The sequence below is a fragment of the Cynocephalus volans genome, chromosome 6 (assembly GCF_027409185.1).
Source record: "Cynocephalus volans isolate mCynVol1 chromosome 6, mCynVol1.pri, whole genome shotgun sequence".
NCBI classification, from domain to species: domain Eukaryota; kingdom Metazoa; phylum Chordata; class Mammalia; order Dermoptera; family Cynocephalidae; genus Cynocephalus; species Cynocephalus volans.
This window is the reverse complement of record NC_084465.1, coordinates 5,942,588-5,948,352: the sequence shown is the minus strand read 5'-3', so window position 1 is coordinate 5,948,352 and position 5,765 is coordinate 5,942,588. Positions and strand designations below refer to the sequence as shown.

Genomic DNA, 5,765 nt, shown 5'->3' with positions numbered 1-5,765 from the left:
TCTAGCTTTTAGGGTTTGTGATGAGAAGTCTGATGTTAACCTGATTGGGGCTCCCTTATAGGTGATTTGACGCTTCTCTCTTGCAGCTTTTAAGATTCTCACTTTGGGGCCGGCCCGTGGCTCACTCGGGAGAGTGCGGTGCTGATAACACCAAGGCCCCGGGTTCGGATCCCATATACGGATGGCCGGTTCGCTCACTGGCTGAGTGTGGTGCTGACAACACCAAGTCAAGGGTTAAGATCCCCTTACCGGTCATCTTTTAAAAAAAAAAAAAAAAAAAAAAAAAAAAAAAAAAAAAATAAATTAAGATTCTCACTTTGTCTCTGAGTTTTGCCAATTTGACTATGACATGTCTTGGAGAAGGCCTTTTTGGGTTGAATACGTTTGGAGATCGTTGAGCTTCCTGGATCTGAAGATTTGTGATTTTTCCTATACCTGGGAAGTTTTCTGCCACTATTTTGTTGAATATGTTTTCAATGGAATCTCCATTTTCCTCCCCTTCTGGAATACCCATGACTCGGATATTTGAGCGCTTGAGGTTGTCTGATATCTCTCTCAGACTTTCTTCCATGTCCTTGATTCTTTTTTCTTTCTTTTTGTCTGCTTGTGTTATTTCAAACAGCCCATCTTCAAGTTCAGAGGTTCTCTCTTCAACTTCGACAAGCCTGCTGGTTAAACTCTCCGTTGTGTTTTTTATTTCGCTGAATAATTTCTTCAGTTCAGCAAGTTCTGCTACATTTTTTTTCAGGACATTGATTTCCTTGTATATTTCCTCTTTCAGATCCTGTATACTTTTCCTCATTTCATCATGATGTCTAGCTGAGTTTTCTTGTATCTCATTCAGTTTCCTTAGAATTATCACTCGAAATTCCTTGTCAGTTATTTCAAGGGCTTCTTGTTCTATAGGATCTAGAGTATGAGATTTATTAACTTTTGGTGGTGTACTTTCTTGATTTTTTGTATTTCTGGTGTCTTTTTTTTGGTGTTTATTCATTGTGGCAGGGGGTTTCACAGTCCACCGGTTTGAGACTAATGACTAACTAGGATGTTGCTGTGGTTGCTAATTTGGTATGGCTCCCACCGTGACTGCTCAGTTGGCCTCTAGTGTCTTGTGTGTGTGGTTGCCTCGGGTCTTGGGCTTCTCCGGGGATCCACCTTTCTGGTCAGCTTGTACTCTGCTGGGCTGGTGGATCACGTACCACAGGGTGTGTGATCTCTGTTGAGCTTTCACTTTCTGTACAGGACTTCTCCCCGTTCCGTGTGCTCTGGCCCAGGCTGTTAGATCGTGCAGTGGCGACCCCACCGGGTGTGTGGTTTCTGTCGAGTCTGCGCCTCCCTGGCCGCACGTCTCCCCCCTCTGTGCACACTGTGCTGGGCTGGGGCGTGTCTTCTGCACCCCTCGTCTATCAGCTGGGCCTTCAAGACCCTGCTCAGCACCGCCTCGCCCAGGAAGTCTATCAGGTTTCTGCTAGGCACAGACAACCGGTCTCTCTGGGTGCCTTTGTAGCACTGTGTAGATCTTTCTCGGGTCTTGTTCACCTTTGTATCCCCCCGGTATAAACCGAGTCTAGTGCCTGCCTGCAGCCTGCTCTCCGGCAGGTTCAAGCGGACCTGGGAACTCTCCTACCACACTATTCCCAACCAGAAATTCGTTAGGCTTTTTTCCAAACTGGTGGTCGCAGAGATGTTATCTGCCTCCCAGTAACAGGAAGTTTACCGGGGCCGGAGTCCAGGGTGTGGTGGAGTGACAGTCGGCCCGCCCGTACTTTCTAGCCCTCCCAACACTGGTCGGGACGCCCCACACCCCCAGCCCCGCCAGAGAACCGCGGAGGGAGTGGGAGAGGAGGCCGGCCCGCTGGATCCGGAAAGCCCCGCGCCAGGCCAAGCAAATGGGCTCAGTGATGGCCGATCAGGGCGGAGCTGCCCGCACCTGGGAAAATGGAGGCAGCACCGGGGCAGTGAGTGGCCTGGTGGTGCAGGCGGGAGCCGCGTGGGCCAGGGATCACTCACAGTGCTGTGCCAGGTCGGGCGCTCGCTCTGTCTCTGGTTTGTTGCCTTCCGTGTTCTCGGCGCTGCCGCCTCGGGCTGTTCAGTCGCGGCGCCGCTCGGGCGCTCCCAGGAATCTTCTTTAATGCCGGCCTGAAACCTCGGATCCTGAATAGGGCAGCTGGCCGCCTTCAGTGCGGCCCCAGCCTCCGGGATCCTGGCTGCATCCACAGCAGCCCTGGCGCCGTGTTCCCTGTTTCAAGACTCGCTTTTGCAGCTAAGAATCAGTTCTTTTCCTGCTCCACACCTCAAAGCTGTTGCCTGTAAATGAGGCAGCCTCTCCTGCCGGGGGCAAAGTGGCGTTGAGCCCCCACGACCGGCCAGCAGCAGCAGTCCTCCCTTAAGAGATGGCCAGAGGAAGGTCCACAAGCTTCCCGGCTGCCTGAGGCCCAGTGGCCACCTTTTCCACCTCAGCTACTCCGCGCCAGCCGCCGCAGCCGCCGCCATCTTGAAACCCCCCCCATTTTACTCACTTTAGACTTGAAAGTTTTTTGTTCTTGCTTGTCTCCCAAGACCTCCTGTCAAGCTGAAATGTATAACTCTTTTTCATTTTTGATCTTAGCATTTGTAAGGGATAAATAATTGATTAGCATAGGAATTCTGGGAATATATTTAGCTTATGCTCAGCACTAAACTATTTTTAAATGTCCTTAGGCATCAACCCAAAACGTACATCCAAAGGATGTCAATTGCAAATGGGGAACTGAAGTGACATTATGGATTAGAATTATAAAATGTGAAATGCAACAAGAGAAATAGCAGTTGTCAGTTCCATTGCTACTTAAACGGCTAGTCTATCTTAATGTATTTTTAAAAATTCCTTAAATGTCTCCATGGTAAGACTATAACCTCTTTGAGGGCAGAAACTTTTCTTCTAATGTCAAAAAGATCTGGTTGAGAGCAGAAACTGCAAAATGAATAGAAGAAAAAGCATAATTTAAAAAATTATTTTATGGGCCGACCCCGTGGCGCACTTGGGAGAGTGCGGCCCTGGGAGTGCAGCAGCGCAGCGCTCTCACCGCTGGTTCGGATCCTATACAGGGATGGCCGGTGCACTCACTGGCTGAGCGTGGTGCGGCCAGTCACAAAAAAGACAAAAAAAATTATTTTATTGTGATAAAAACATTTAAAATGAGATCTATCCTCTAAATAGGTTTTTAAGTGGACAATACAGTATTGTTAACTACAGGGACAATATTGTACAGCAGATCTCTAGAACTTATTCATCTTGCCTAATTGAATCTTTATAGCTGTTAATTAGCAACTCTCCTTTCCCCCCTTCTCCCCAGCCCTTGGCAACCAACATTCTACTCTGATTTTTTTTTGTTTAACTCTTTTAGATAATTCATGTCAGTAGAATCACGCAGTATTTGTCCTTCTGTGACTGGCTTATTTCACTTAGCATAAGGTCCTCCAGGTTCATCCACCCGTTATAGCATATTGCAGGATTTCTTTCTTTTTTCAGCTGAATAACATTTTATTTTATGTATATACCATACTTTCTTTATCCATTCATTCATCGATGCACATTTAGATTGTTTCCACATCTTGGCTATTGTGAATATGCTATAATAAACAGTGGAGTGCTAATATCTCTTCAAGAGCCTGATTTTAATTCTTTTGAATAAATACCCAGAAGTAGGATGCATTTGATAATTCTATTTTTAATTTCTTGAGGCTCTCCATACTGTTTTTCATTGAGGCTGTACCATTTGGCATTCCTACCACCAGTGGGCAAGGGTTTCAATCTTTCCACATCTTCGCCTGCACGTGTGTTCTGTTTCTTTGATAATAGCCATCGTAGCAGGTATGATGGGAGATTTCATTGTGGTTTTGATTTTCCTTTTCCTGATAATTAGGGACGTTGAACATCTTTTCATATAACCATTAGCCATTTCTATGACTTCTTTAGAGAAATGTCTATTCAAATGTTTAGCCCATTTCTTAAATGGGCTTCATAACATTGTTGTGGGCAATGAGTTCATGGATATAACACCAAAAACACAAGCAAAAATAGACAAGTGGGATGACATCAAAGTAAAAAGCTTCTGAACAACAAAAGAAACAACCAACAGGGTGAAAAGCAAACTATGGAATGGGAGAAAATATTTGCAAACTATCTATCAGATAAGAAGTTAACACCTAAAATATATAAAGAACTCCTACAATTCAGTAGAAGACAAAAAACAAAAACAAAACTAATAACCTGATTTTAAAAAGCGTAGTTTTTGTTTTTTTTTTTTTAAAGGTGACCGGTAAGGGGATCTTAACCCTTGACTTGGTGTTGTCAGCACCACGCTCTCCCATTGAGCTAACCAGCCATCCCTATATGGGATCCGAACCCGTGGCCCTGGTGTTATCAGCACCGCACTCTCCCGAGTGAGCCACGGGCTGGCCCGAAAAAAGCGTAGTTTTTAAAACTTGAATTTCTACATATTTATGAAAGAGTAAGTCTAGAAAATTTTCATGCAGAAAATTATAATTTTGTATTCAGCACCTAAGGTTCCAGGCCCCCCTTGGGGTGTCACTGAAGTAACCCCATGAATGCCTCAAACCAGATGATTCTCAGTTCCCACGTGCTCCTCACCGCACTTCCCAGGCAATTCTGGGGATCCCCAGTGTTGTGTCACCCATGTCTGCAGAAATGGGTCTACTCAGCTTCTTCCTCCAGCTTCTCTGCTGAGGGCTCTTGCCCTGGCCAGACTACTGGTCCGCTTGTTGAGTGCACGGTTGACTTGGTCCCACTGTCCTCTGCAGGTGTCCACACTGAGCCCTCAGAGGCTGCGTGTGCCGCTGGTGGAGGGTGAGCCTCTCACTCCTGTGCTTGGGCTGTCGGTTGCCCTCTGGGCTGCACAGCTCTCAGCCAGAGTTTCACAAAGCCTTTCGGGAACACACCTCTTCCACCTTGGGGCCCAATCCCTGAACCAGCAGTGGGGTGTGGGGGGGGACATATATCTGGCCTTCCTCCCTGTTTACCCTCATTTCACCCACTCTCTCCAGGCATTCAAGTACCCCACAGATCAAAGCTTCTGTTTATACCAATTCATGCAAATTGGGTACCTGGAGGAATCCCCAGATGGCCATCCCCCATACTTTGAATTCTAGCTTGAACTTAGGATCTTTTATGTACTAAAAAGGAACAAGGGTTTCAAGAAACGTCATCAAATAGTAAACTCCCCTATTACCTTTGAGGAAAGAGAATGTGCTAGACCTAAAACAAAGTTTTATTTTCTAGTTATGCTAGAGGAAGGGAGACTAGAATAGTTTATGTCGTTGACCTGCACTCATCAGCCGCTAAACATATATTTAGCCTACACATGCAGGACTTCATTCAAGGCATGGGGAGGAATATGAATAGGACTATAATTTTATCACTACCCTTGAGTATTGTAGAGAATGTATGGGGTAATGCAGGGTAAAGAATCACTGTGATATGTCAATATATTAAGTGCCAAGCACTGGGGATGTATTCTGCTTTGAGAAATCTGGAAGAAAGCCCTCCTAGGTCCATCCACCGCATCTCAACTATATGTCTATCCCAGCACTTTTCTCACTTGTAGTGAACACCCAGATCTTGAGACATGTCTCCTTCTCTCAAACTGCCCCCCATAATTTATAGGGTTGATCTCCTAGCAATCATGTTTGTGGTAACTGATCTGACCTCTTGCCCCAAACTACTCGGACCAGAAGTGAACATCCGACCCAAGCAGAAATTTTAG

General features: G+C 45.9%; 1 non-coding gene across 1 annotated transcript; it reads right to left on the bottom strand.

Annotated features, from left to right (window-relative positions):
- Positions 1–4,295: 4,295 nt before the first annotated feature.
- Positions 4,296–4,367, bottom strand: TRNAV-GAC (transfer RNA valine (anticodon GAC)). Its single transcript has one exon. It is a non-coding gene; the product is annotated as a tRNA-Val (tRNA).
- Between the last annotated feature and the right edge of the window lie 1,398 nt (positions 4,368–5,765).